Source organism: Hippopotamus amphibius, chromosome 10 (genome assembly GCF_030028045.1).
Source record: "Hippopotamus amphibius kiboko isolate mHipAmp2 chromosome 10, mHipAmp2.hap2, whole genome shotgun sequence".
NCBI lineage: Eukaryota > Metazoa > Chordata > Mammalia > Artiodactyla > Hippopotamidae > Hippopotamus > Hippopotamus amphibius.
In genome coordinates, this window is record NC_080195.1 from 64,042,538 (window position 1) to 64,056,563 (window position 14,026).

Below are 14,026 nucleotides of genomic sequence, written 5' to 3' on the forward strand. Positions count from 1 at the left end.
AAAGCATACCAAGGCTGTGCTCCAAGAAAATATAACTAAAATTTGTTGGACCCTAAATTTGTGCTAGAATTCTGCTGAGAACATCACATATACAGTCTTCTTTATATAGGCTTAGGGTGGTGAAGCCCTATATTCAAATTCATACCTCTAACAAGTGTCATTATTTTCTTGGCTAGAATGAATTAAATTGTATTTCTTCTTTATTTAAAATAACTGCTGACCTTATTTATTGTGATACTAGCATAGTTTAGTGATGATGAGAGCACTGGTTAAATATATGTATGAGAGAGAGTGTGTTTTGTTTGGTTTATAAAGTCATGTTATTCAATCACTGGTTTCTATACCTATTTTTCATTATATTTTCATGTGCTGTAGCATCCATGTCTGCTCTATATTTTCTGACATAAATTGTTAATATATGTCTATATTTTTACATATGTACAAATTCTGAATTTAATAATTTTTGCATGTTTAAGCTTAAAAGTACTTTTTGTGACTTTGGACAATTGCTTAAATGTTAAAGATAACGATGAGGCTTATAATTTCAGCCATTGTCTCCTTCCTGTAACTGTACTTTCACAAATTTGCCTTGAGACCAAATCTAGTTGTTTGAAGCATACTCCTCCACTTTCATTTTTCATTTTTCCTAGTTCTCCCTCTCCCCTTCCTCTTCACCTTCCCCTACTTTCCTGTCCCCCTCTTCCTTTCTCTCTCTCTCTCTCTCCTATCCCCCCCACCCCCCCACACACATTTAGGTTTGACTTTTCAATTTTGGTTTGGCTTTTCGCTTTTGGACCTTTGAATTAGGAATCCTATGTACAGCAGATCACTGAGATACTGTGATCCTCTTAATTCAGTCCTTTATGACCATGTCTGCCTCACTGAGCTAAAATAAAATAAAGTATGACAGGGTTTAGCATTATTAGCAATCTTGCTTTTGTTGAAGCCCCAAAGTGGAACTCCATAAAAGTTTTAGGTTAGGATAAACACGTAGAGTAGATATGAATAGAGAATCAGATTAGTAACTGATTTGAAAATCAGTGATTTATCTCTATGCTACATGTAGAGTCCTCTTAGCCCCATGCCCATAAAGTCTTAATTTTCTCTGGCATCTGCCATCATGTTTTACTGTATCATGCTAATTCATCCTGCTATAAAAGTTATAAAATGCAGGAAGCTTACATAAGTCTAGAAAGTGCTATTCATCACTTTTTTAAAATGAAACAATATATATGTTTTATTTTGCTTTATTTACAGTATTGGCATCTGCAAATCAAATTTATGTGAAATATTATTGCATCAACAGGATGTAATGTGCATTTCTTGCATGGTACTAAATTTGTCATTAGGAAACTAAGACAAGTAAGATAACAATAGTCTGTAATTCCAACTTGCTAGATAATCTCTGTCATTGTACTAGTACGTTTGTGAATTAAAAGGTATGATTTTGAACCTATTTATACTATCAATTCCGGTATTGCACACATGTCCATATTCTATTAATTTTCAATGTTTCATTTTATTAATCCACATACAATAGGGCAAAGGGCATCACTGTATCTGTAAATAGGACATTTATTGTCTAAACTGGCTGGTGAAAACCTGGCCCAACTCCATCCTAGGGGCCGTGGTTGAGGCATGAATCTTGGGCCCAGCAACCTGGGTTCAAATCCTGTCCCTCTCCCAAATTAGTGAGTAAGGCCAAGGTACCATGGAGGGAGCTATAAAGAGCTGTGAGACTCAACTCTTGCCTTGAGAAAGCTTTCAGGCAAGATCTTTGATCAATAGATATTGAGAATGTGAAAGTGTAACCTTTTTTCACTCTATCCAGAGCAATACTTAGGCAGATTAGAATGGGTTATGCTATAGGACATAAAATCTGAGTTTTTACTTTAGGAGAATCATTTAATTTGCTAAGCATTCATAAGAACTGGATTTAGTTGAAAATTTGTGATTATTGCAAAGTGGAACACCTCAGAGTGGGAGCAGAGCAAAAAATACTCAGAAAGGAAATGAAGATGTCAAGGTGTAACCAAGCACAACTTCTTTGGCTTAAATATCAATAATGCCAGAAAGCATACACTTTTAAAGGTGCAAGGCACTTTGGAGTCATTAAAGTCAATTTCTTTATTTTGTAAAGTAGAGGAAGTCGAAGTCTTGGGAAGCTATGTGATATGCTGGGTATTCAATATATGTTGTCTGAATGAAAGAAGGAAGCCTAGAAAATTGAACATCTTGTCCAATGTTCAAAACACCAAAATCAACATTAACCTTGGTGTGCTAAGTTGTTATTCAATACGTCACCTATGTTGCTTCTTAGTAGAAACATCTGAATGTCAAAGATACCCAAAGCAACTGTTTTAAGTGCAGATCAAGACAATGACTAAAATTTATGAGAATCAAATTCAGATTTTAAGTTGTTAATTTCCAGGGATACTAAGAACTTATCTTTGTGGTTTTGAAATTTCCCCATTTGTTTTATTCTCTACTTCTCCATCTTCCCTCCCCACCCCCATTCCTGTAGGTTAAATTTATGTGAAACCTATAAAGATGTTATTCTAGTATGAAGAAGAATAACAGAAAAGATCAACAGGGAGAAGTGCATCTGGTTCATCCATAGATAAGTGAGAAAAGCCGGGGTCTAAGAGACTGTACTTTAGTAGAGCACCAAAAAGGACATCTATCAGACTATCCCCAAAGATTTAGAAATAGGTACAAGGGGCCACTCCATTTGGTTCAGGATTACAAGGATTAGAAATGAAAGGGTGAGGCTTCATGAGTCCCCATCCATTATGTAATGAAGATGATTAGCTTTCTGGCTTGCTGAATGAAATGGTATTCCTAACAGAGTCGAAAACTTTCCTGAAGGTCAGACATACTATATTTATTGCTTCCTCCTTGTCTGTAAGCCAGAACATTCTGTCACTGTTGTAATACAAGCCAACAAGAGCCAAATAAATCTTTGATTCCTTTGGCTCACTCTGCCATTAAACACAAGCTGCTGTAAAGTCATGAAAATTACCTGAGAAGCATGTGGAGAAATTGGTTGGTTCAGAAAAGACCGACCACAGTGATTACAGGGATGAAAAATATGACCTGTCTAAAAACTCTAAAGAAGCTAGTGATATTTAGTTGAAAGAAGAGGAGGCTGAATGGTAACTTAATAACTATCTTCAAATTTCAAGAGGATTAGTACCTCTGTTTTTATCCATCTCTACAGAGTTTGAACTACCAAGAAATTATTCTAAAATGTTCCTGTAACCAGCATATTTGACTCATTTTATATCAATTATTATAACTTTTTATTTGAAAAATCTGAACTTATATTTGGCATTCTTTAACTTGAAAGAGTAAATGATAAGAAGAGACAGTCAAGTGAAGAGTATCATTCTCTTCTGCTGCTTCTTACATCTGAGGGATAGCATTTTTTTTTTCTTCGTATAAGCAAGTTTTGGCAAGTTCTTGCCATTTATCAAACTGAAATACCTATGGATTAAACTTTTCTGTTCCTTGGCTCCAGCTATGCTTGGAGTTATTATTGTCAAGCCTTAATAATAATGACAAAAAAGAGGAAATAAACATGTTAGAAGTTAAATTGCATTCCCTGGCACTTTATAAAGTGGAATAACAAGACCTGGAATCATTACCTTGTGTATTGCTGGATAAAGATTAATTTATAGGATCTCAAAGTTGTTTTGAATCAATCAGTGAGCATTTACTGATGTCAAATATTGTTTAGTGCTAGGTGTTTGGCTGAAAGAGAAAAAAGAGAGAGAGTTAAGACAGGGCCTCAGAACTCAAGATGCTTATAATCTGGAGGTGAAGATAAGGTAATGAATTAAAGGCTGGTGAGCAGTACTTATTCACATACATGTGCAAGGCCTCAAGGGAAGCACAAATCCCAAGCCAGAACACACAGAGCTTAGAGTCTAATTAGAAGCCTTTCTTGGCTGTTAACGCTAGTGACCCACGTTCATATGGCTCTATTCCTTTTAGTGCCGCCGCACTGAGTATTTTTCCACCAGACTATTCCTTCTCTCTGTTTGCTTGGGTTTTGTTTTGTTTGTTCTTTGCATTTGAGCTTTTCCTTGCTCATATTTTCTCATAATTTTTTGCCTGTTAAAGCTTCAGCCTTTTGCTTCTGATATTTATATTCTTTAATTTCCTGCTTCTATAAGCCACCTTCTTCTGTTTCTTAATTCAAATTCTGGAGAAGGAACTTCCGGTTATCCCCGCTTATATGCACACCAGGTCATGTCATAGGTCACAAGCCAACCCCTGGGCCAGGAGCCATGGTACGTCAAACTCACACTCTCCCTATCAGGCCCCGTGGTCTGGGCAGTTTCCACTGGAGTGAGATAAAAGCATAGCCAGCATCATAATTTGCATTTAAATTTTTAAGGAAATATGAACTTTGGGAAGTTGAAAAGAAAAAGATCAATTTGAAGGAACATCTGGAGAAGACCCAGATATGCAGATGAACGCAATGATTATAGGGCTCGGAGAAGTGACCTGCTTATCTGGGGAGAAAGCATGCACAGAGTTATAGTGTAAATAAATATATCTGGTTATGTAGGGTGAGGATTGGAAGCAGAAGTTGTCTAAAGCAGAATGAGATTGTAGACTGATTGTTCTTGAGTCAAGAATTTAGTAGTTAAACAATAGTTAAAGGAATATGGTTGTGACATGTTCAAATTAAATGTCTGAAGAGGAGTTCTAAAATCAATGAGAAAAAGACCTTTTTATTTTGATTTGTAAGGACTCTTTTAGAGAGGGACTTGGGCATGTTTCACTACCGGGAGAGACTGAATTTTTTTTTAAGTGAAATATATAATACTAGAGGAGCTAGAATGTGATAAATTGGGAAATAGAGAAAGTATCATTGTAAGTTGTAAGTGTAGACAAAGGAAATTCACATTTCAGCCTGACCCATTCCTTAACCTAAACACTAACCCTAATTCTAATCCTTAGAGAGACTGCCTTTGAAATGGCCTTTAATCCTGGAGAACACGGAAAGCTAAACTTTTCTAAGTTTTAGTCTTAAAGAAACAATGCTATTTAAAAAAAAAATTATATATTTATTTTGGCTCATTGGGTCCTCAGTGCTGTGCCCAGGCTTTCTCCAGTTGTGGCGAGTGGGAGCTACTCTTTGTTGCAGTGCACAGGCTTCTCATTGCAGTGGCTTCTTTTGTTGAGGAGAATGGGTTCTAGGTGTGTGGGCTTCAGTAGTTGCAGCGTTCAGGCTCAGTAGTTGTGGCTTGTAGGCTCTAGAGCTCAGGCTCAGTAATTGTGGGGCACAGGCTTAGTTACTCTGCGGCATGTGGGATCTTCCCGGATCAGGGATTGAACCCGTGTTCCCGGCATTGGCAGGTGGATTCTTAACCACTGCACCACCAGGGAAGTCCCAATGCTATTTAGAATTAAATAGAAAATTATATCTATATACACAGACAAACAGACACATATATACATATTGTGACTGTTTTGAATTTTTTTCCTTTTAAATAGTTATGACTATTTTTCCCTCTCTGTAGAGAGACATGTCATTGATGATTATTTTATCACATGTCAACCCTGGTTTAAAGTTTTAGTGTATGTTTACATTAAAGGAGGAAAAGGACAAATGACAATGTAATAAAGAAAATTAAGAAAATTAAATATAAGCTTGATGTTTTTCTAATTAAAGAGTTTAGTGCTCGTGACTTTGAATTTGTTTATTCCTAGATGGTTGTTTTGAATCCATCAACAAATCAATTTACAACATTGATCATCTTCTGTTCCCAGTACTATGCTATTTACCAAATGATATATGAAAGTATAAGATATGACTGCTGCCCACCGTAAGCTCATGATTTATTTGAGGACACAAAACTCATACACATCAAATAATTCATGAATGAGACATATTCATGTGTCATATGTAGGAAGGCCCTGCTTTCACTGTGTTGGCAGAGATCCAGTTTTAAAATATATTATTGCAGGGTAAATTTTCAGTTGGGGATGTACCATATTCTGATATTATCTTTGTCTTTTGGGGCATATTTGACTTACCTATTAGTTAAAGAATATCAGTTAAAAATGTTGTTAAATTCGAATTTACCTAACATCTATTACCTGTTATACATAATGCGTCCTTTTAATAGATATCGTATTTAATCTGCACAGAATTTCAGTTGTTATTTTCAGATAAGAAATGGCTCAGAGAGGTTAAGTGGTGTGGCCAAAGTTGCATACTTACTAAGTGTCGACACTGAGATTTGAAAATCGATTTTTCTCATTCCAACTTAAGTTGTCTTTTTGCTATCTATCCCATGGCCTACATCCCATGACTGTGTGGGTTAGGGACTGAGAACTGGTTATAGCTCTTTACTCAGCATTGCCAGTGATTAAAGCTCTAAAATTCAAAACACAAAGAGGTAGATACTTGCCCAGATATAATAAATTCTTTTGCCCAGATGATTTGAGTCAAGAACTATTATATGCAGATACTAATTGAGGGATACACTCATACACCAATTAAAAAAAAAAAAAGGTTAAAGAAAATATGGCCAATGTGGACTGGCATCGCTAGGAAAACTTCATGGGGAATTTGACTAATTTCTGGAAAGTTTAATAACAACCATCTGAATAAATATCTGTTTCATTTCTCTTTCTGTCCTCCTCTGTCCTTTCCTTCCTTTCTTTTTTCCTATTTGCTGTATAACTATTGTGTGTAGTTTTTGGGATTTCCTATTGTAAATCACTTTCATATATGATATATCATGTTATTCTCATGAGAATCTTCAGATTCTCATGAGAATGTTACCTTCTCTTTCTAATGAGGAAATATGTAAACCTTATTTTCCTAGTTCTTGCCTTACATATTAATATAGGTCCCAAAACCATACAAGTCCCATCAAGAATTACTTGAGTCCCCAGGGCATGTCTTGTATGTGTTTGTGGGCCAGTCTGCAGCTAGCTGATTTTCTGGGCTCTGGTAGGGTTTCTTCTGGGTGGTGCTTCATCTGCCATATCACGTTCACTGGGTGCTACCACCCCAAAATGTCATTGCTGCTACTTTTACTGGGTCTCAGCACTAGTGCAATATGCCCTTGGGGAGCCAAAACTGGACAAAGCTCTCTGGCACAGTTGAGAGATTGCTTTTTCTCCTTCTGTGTATTATGCTTTTAAAAATTCCTAATATGTCACAATTTTTTTTAAGGAATCAGGTTTTAGTCACAGCCCATTTTCAAAATGCAAGATATAAGTTCACAGGGAGCTCAAGTAAGAACTAACACTAGCACTTAGTCTTGTCTCTTAGAAACTGGCCATCAAGAATCTGTTATTCAACAAACTTCTGCTAAAAATGTCTTTTTTCTTTAGGAACAGTTTCTTCAGTCTCTCTTGCAGACAGGTTCTTGGCAGACTTCCTTCAGCTGGCCAGGCATGCCTTACTTTTTTCTGACGCCTACTGATGGTAGATCAAAGTGGAACCTAAGAATAATAAGCAGGTCAGAACTGAACTTTCTTGTGGTAAAACCAAAAATCTTTAATTTTTTAAAAAATTAATTAAAAATAAATTTTATAATTAAAATTTAAATTATTTATCCATTAAAATTAATACATTTTAACTACATCATTCCAGGGTAGACTACAGATATGTACACAGTGGAAGCTCAGACAGAAACAACTTTGACAAAGGTACAGACATGTGTATGAGCTTATTTTGTAATGGGAAAAGCAACGGTTCCCATATGCTATAAAAGGTTGCTGCTGGATAAGAGAATGTATAGACCCTTGAGTGCTAGACCAAGAAATTTCCAAATGTCCTTTGAATATGCTATTACACTTTTTTCATGCCATGGTTTATTTGTATCCTCCTATGATATACAACTTACAGTTTTCTCTAATTTCCCATAATTTCAATCACTTCATGGTTATAAATACAAGTAGAATTTCTGTATTAAATCACAGTTTTTTAGTAAGATGAATTCCATTGATTAATACTCTTTGAGAATATAGAAAACACACCTTAAATCCAGTTTTTATAATAGAACAAATTGGTTTACTCATAACATATTCATATCTTCTAGCAACCATCTGCTGCATTAGGAACCTCAACATTGGCTTTTTCTGCGAAGAAAAAGTTAATGCAAAGAAAATATTTTAGAGCTACTTTCAGATCCAAATTCAAAGTCTTGGCTTGGACTAAGGACTCAGTGGGACTTCATTAGAATTGCTACAGAGGATTTGATTGAAAACTCAAAAGAGTTTCTGCATTCCTTCTGCAGAGACCGGTCTGCAGAATTTAGAATAACACCCCTGAGAAGCATTAAGCAACAAGTCATGATTTCTCACTTTCCTGTCTCATTTGTTTGAGAAAGTAGTTTTTCTTTCGTGAGAGAGGGTAAAAATGAGGCCGTTAGTTTCAGTTTTCACTGTCTTATAGTATTGTGCCAAGCTTAGGTCTCAAGTTAAGTTTTCAGCTGTTTCTCTACCTGGGTGAATAAATAAGATTAGTATTGAGAATTGACATATTAACAGATAGCATTGTATATTGATAGATTTCTAAGTTAACCTATAATCCACAAATCAAGTTCTATTACAGTTTCCTCATATCACATCAGAGATGAGGAAGTTTCACACCAAATGCAGAGTAGCACGGACTACCATTGAACTTGCCTTTCTCTTTGTTGGACTCACTGCATCATGCAAAGCTTTTTGTTCTCCTTTAATATTGTGCTGGCTATTCTGAGTCTTTTGCCTCTCTACATACACTTTAGAATCAGTTTGTTGTTATCCATAAATGTGTTTCTTAGATAATCTAACACATATTATTTATTTGAATACTGATGTAGCATTGGTTTTTAAGATATTGGTAGAATGAACTATAATATTACTTTAAAAATAAAACAGAAAATAGTAGTGTATAATGGTTACTTTTTTCCCTTTCCAACAATTTTATGATTCCAATGATTTTCTGCTGTAATCAGAGATATTCATATAGGTAAAACAGAAGGTTACTTGGAGTCTGTGATTTGAAGGGTAGGAACCGAGATCATCTTTGAAATAACAGCCTCTGGCTTATCAGTGAGAACTCCTGGAATTCTCTCCTTAGAGGTCCATTTTCTTTGGGGGTTAAGGAGGGAATGCTACAGAAGTGGTGGCAGCAACATTATTCTCTCAAAGAGGTGAAAAGGTGTGCTCTCCAGATTCTTTGAAACCTTTTAAATTATTATTTTAAGTAATATTTGTCATATTTAAAAATTATTATTATTATTAAGTCTTATTTTTTTAAGGGCAGTCTTGGGTCATAGCAAAAGCGAGGGGAAGAAACAGAGATTTCTCATATATGCCCTGCCTCACACATGTGCAGCCTCTCCCATTATCAACATCCCTTACCAGAGTGGTACATTTGTTACAATTGATGAACCTGCATTGACACATTATATTCACCCCAAATCCATATTTGTGTTGTAATCACTCTTGGTGTTGTACAATCTATGGGTTTGGACAAATGCATAATGAGATGTATCCATCATTATGGTATCCTATAAAGTATTTTCATTGCCCTAAAAATTCTCTGTTCTCTGTAGATTCATACCTCACCACCACCTCCAACCCTTGGTAACCACTGATATTTTTACTGTCCTGATAGTTTTGCTTTTCCAGAATGCCATATAGTTGGAATTATACAGTATATACCTTTCTCAAATTGGCTTCTTTCTTAGTAATGTGAATTCAAGTTTCCTCCATGTCTTATGTCTTTTCATGGCTTCATAGCTTTTTTTTTTTTTTTCTTTTTTTCTTTTTAATCACTGAATAGTATTTCATGGTCTGTATGTACCACAGTTTATTTATCCATTTACCTACTGAATGACATCTTGGTTTTTCCAAATTTTTGGCAGTTATGAATAAAGCTGCTATAAATATCCTCGTGCAGGTTTCTGTGGAGACATAACTTTTCAGCTCCTTTGGGTTAATAATGAAAAGCTTGATTGCTGGATTACATTGTAAAATTATGTTTAGTTTTGTAAGAAGACACCAAGCTATCTTTCAAGGTGGCTGTACCAATTTGCATCCTACTAGCAATGCACTAGAGTTCCTATTGCTCTATACCCTTGCCAGCTTTTGATGTTGTCTGTGTTTCAGATTTTGGCCTTTCTAATAGGTGTGTAGTGATATCTCACTGTTTTGACTTGCTTTTCCCTGATGGCACACATATGATGCAGAGTATCTTTTCATATGCTTATTTTTCATCTGATATATCTTCTTTGGTGTGGTATATAAAAAGGCATTGGCATCTCCAAGGTCATGTAGGTTTTCTCCTACGTTATCGTCTAGGAGTTTTATAGTTTTGCATTTTACATTTAGGTCTGTGATCCATTTTGAATTAATTCTTGTGAGGAGTGTTAGGTATGTGTCTAGTTTTTTTTTTTTTTTTTTGCATGTGTATGTCCCTGCATCATTTGTTGAAGAAACTATCTTTACTCCATTCTATTGCATTTCCTCCTTTGTCTAACGTTAATCAGTTGACTGTATTTATGTGGGTCTATTTTTGGGTCCTATTTTTGCTTTCACTAATTTATTTGTTTGTTCTTTCACCAATACCATACTGTCTTGATTACTGTAGCTTTATAGTAAGTATAGAAATCAGATAGTGTTAGTCCTCCAATTTTGTTTTTCTCCTTCAGTAGTGTATTGGCTATTCTGAGTCTTTTGCCTCTCTATATAAACTTTAGAATCGGTTTGTCAATATCCATAAAATAAAGTACTGGGATTTTGATTTTGATTTCATTCAATTCATAGATTGATTTGAGAAGAACTGACCTCTTGACAACATTGTCTTCCTGTCCATGAACATGGGATATCTCTCCACTTATATAGTTCTTCTTTTATTTTATTTATCAGTTTTGTAGTTTTCTTCCTATAGATTTAGTGTATAATTTGTCATATTTATGACTATGTATTTCATTTTGGGGGGCGTGAATATAAATGGCATTGTGTTTTTTAGTTTAAAGTTCCACTTGTTTATTGCTGGTTTGTAGGACAGCAGTTGACTTTTTTATATTAACCTTGTATTCTGCAACCTTGCTATAATTGCTATCAGTTCTGAGAGTTTTTTGTTGATTCCTTTGGATATTTTTCACAGATGATCATGTCATCTGCAAAGACAGTTTTATGTCTTCCTTCCCAGCCTGTATAACTTTTATTTTTATGTCTTATTGCATTAGATAGAACTTCTAGTGTGATGTTGAGAAGGAATGATGAGAGCAGACATCCTTACCTTATATCTGAACTTCGTGGTGAAGTTTCAAGTTTCTCACCATTAAGTATGAAGTTAGCTACAGGTTTTTTGTATAGTCTTTATCAAGTTGAGAAATTTTCCCTCTTTTCCTATTTTACTAAGAATTTTTATCATGAATGGGTATTATATTTCAGCAGTGCTTTTTAGACATCTATTTGTGTGATCATATGATTTTTCTTTTTCAGTCTATTGAAGTGATGGATCACATTAATTTTCACATATTGAGTCAGCTGTGCTTGCCAAGAATAAATCCCAATTGGTTGTGTGAAATTATTTTTTAATCATTGGATTAAATTTGCTAATATTTTGTTGAGGATTTTTGCTTCTATTTTCATGAGATATATTGGTCTGTAGTTTCCTTTTATTATACTATCTTTGTCTGGTTTTGGTATTAAGATAATGATGGCCATAGAATTGTTAAATTCATGGAATGTGTTAGGAAGTATTCCCTCTGCTTCTAATTTCTGAATGAGAGTGTAGATAATTGGTATAATTTCTTCCTTAAATGTTTGGTAGATTTTACCGGTGAATATATCTGGGCCTGGTACTTTCTATTTTGGAAGGTTATTAATGATACATTCAATTTATTTATTAGTTACAGGCCTCTTGTTATTTTCTTTCATATCTTTATATTATTATGTCTCACAGGTCTTGTTCTGCACTTAATTGTTCAGTATTGCATGAGGCCCTTTAGTTTCCACATCAAGCTGTTAGTTGCTTCAGCCAGGGAATGAGAATATCATTGGTATAAGGAGATGAAAGGTACAACGAAGGGAGATTAAGAAAACTAAATAAATGGCCTTTAAATTTCAGGAGGGATGATGATACCACAAAACAAAGTTAATATTATGTATAAAGACATTTAATGGATTAGATTGAGAAGGTATAGTAACTAAGAGACAACCATGGCTAGTGCCACCATTAACCCAGACAAATAGGCCCCTGGACTAGTCCACCTGATTTGGAAGTCCCCATCTAATTCTTCTCTGACTGTGCACCTCATCTTAATATGAAGATTTTCTGGGTCTAAGGGATGTGTCCATCCTGATCCCATGGCCCCTATTCTAAACCATGCTCCAGCAACTTCAGAATTTATCAACTCATATCCAGGGCCTAAATAGACTTCTTCCCTGTGTCCATCTCCCGAGCTAGACAGGTGTGTATTTCCCTAGATCCAATCAAGACATCTATTTGTGCTCTTGCTTAGGTTCAGAACATGTTAGGGACAATCTGACTATATTTGCTCATAATGAGATTTAGGCTGGAGATGTTTACCTGTGTGTGTGTGTGGGTGTGTGTGTGTCTCTGGAGGTTATTAGAGAGTTAGGGGAGAAAATTTAATCAACTCTTTGGTTATTTTTCTAGGGCTTTGGCAGTTTAGGCCTGGATTTGCTCCCACTGGTCAGCAAACTCACATAGAAAAGATCAGTGGTGTGTGCACGAAAATCTGAAAAAAATCAGTTTTACAGCTTTGAAATCGGGTTATCCTGTTACAGGGGTATATGGAAGGAAGGCGGAAAAAAGACAATTGCTGCAGACAGAAGCTCTAGTAATGGAGAAACAATAGTTAAAATTGATAGCAGGGTTGGTAGAGGGTTTGATTTGGAAAGAGGATGTCAAAACATGCTTATAGGCCGAGAGAAATAAGCCAGTTGGAAGGAAAAAATTGCTTTATATATGCTAACATTACTAAAACATATCCTTTGAATTTATTGGGTGGTAAAAGTTCCTTTTTATATTGCAAATATTTTATCTTTACTTTTTTTAATGTACAGAGTTTACCTATAATGTATTACTATACATAAAATATGTATTTATACATAAAAGCTATAATTTATATGTTTATATATACACGTAAACTATAATTTACTGACTCTTAAATGTGAGACTGGTAACACTAATTCACCTAGTGTTGATGATTCAGGATAGTTCGTAGGCATGACAGTTGCTATAATGTCCCATGGAGGCACCCACAGATTTGCAAATTGCTATGGATTGAATTGTTTCCCCTCAGAACTCATATGTTGAAGTGCGATGTGATAGTGTTTGGAAAGATACAGTCATCCCTTGGTATCCATGGGGAATTGGTTTCAGGACCCCTTGCAGATACAAAAATCCAAGGATGCTCAAATCATTTATATAAAATAGTATAGTATTTGCCTATAACCCATGCACACCCTCCCGTTTACTTTAAATCATCGCTAGATTACTTATAAAACCTAATACAATGTCAATGCTATGTAAATAGTTACTGGTGCAAATTCAAGTTTAGGTTTTTGGAACTTTCTGGAGTTGTTAGTATTTTAATTTTTTATTTGTGGTTGGTTGAATCTGCAAATGTGGAACCTGTGAGTACAGAGGGCTGATTGTAATTAGGTTCAGAGGAGGTCATGAGGGTGGGTCCTTCATGATGGAATTAGTATCCTTATAAGAAGAGACACCAGAGATACCAGCTTGCCCTCTATCTCTCTCTGCTGTGTGAAGACACAGTGAGAATGTGGCTGTATACAAGATAGGAGGAGTCTTCACTAGAAACCAATCATGCTGGCACTCTGATTTTAGCCCTCCAATTTCCAGAACTGTGAAAATACAAATGTCTATTTTTTAAGCCACCCTGTCTATGGTATTTTGTTATGGCAGCCAAAGCTGCTTAAGATACAGATAGAGACTTAATATTGATGATGTGGGGCATAGGGCTGAGTAGATGCTGAGCCCTGTAGGGCCTGGTCCCTGCAACTT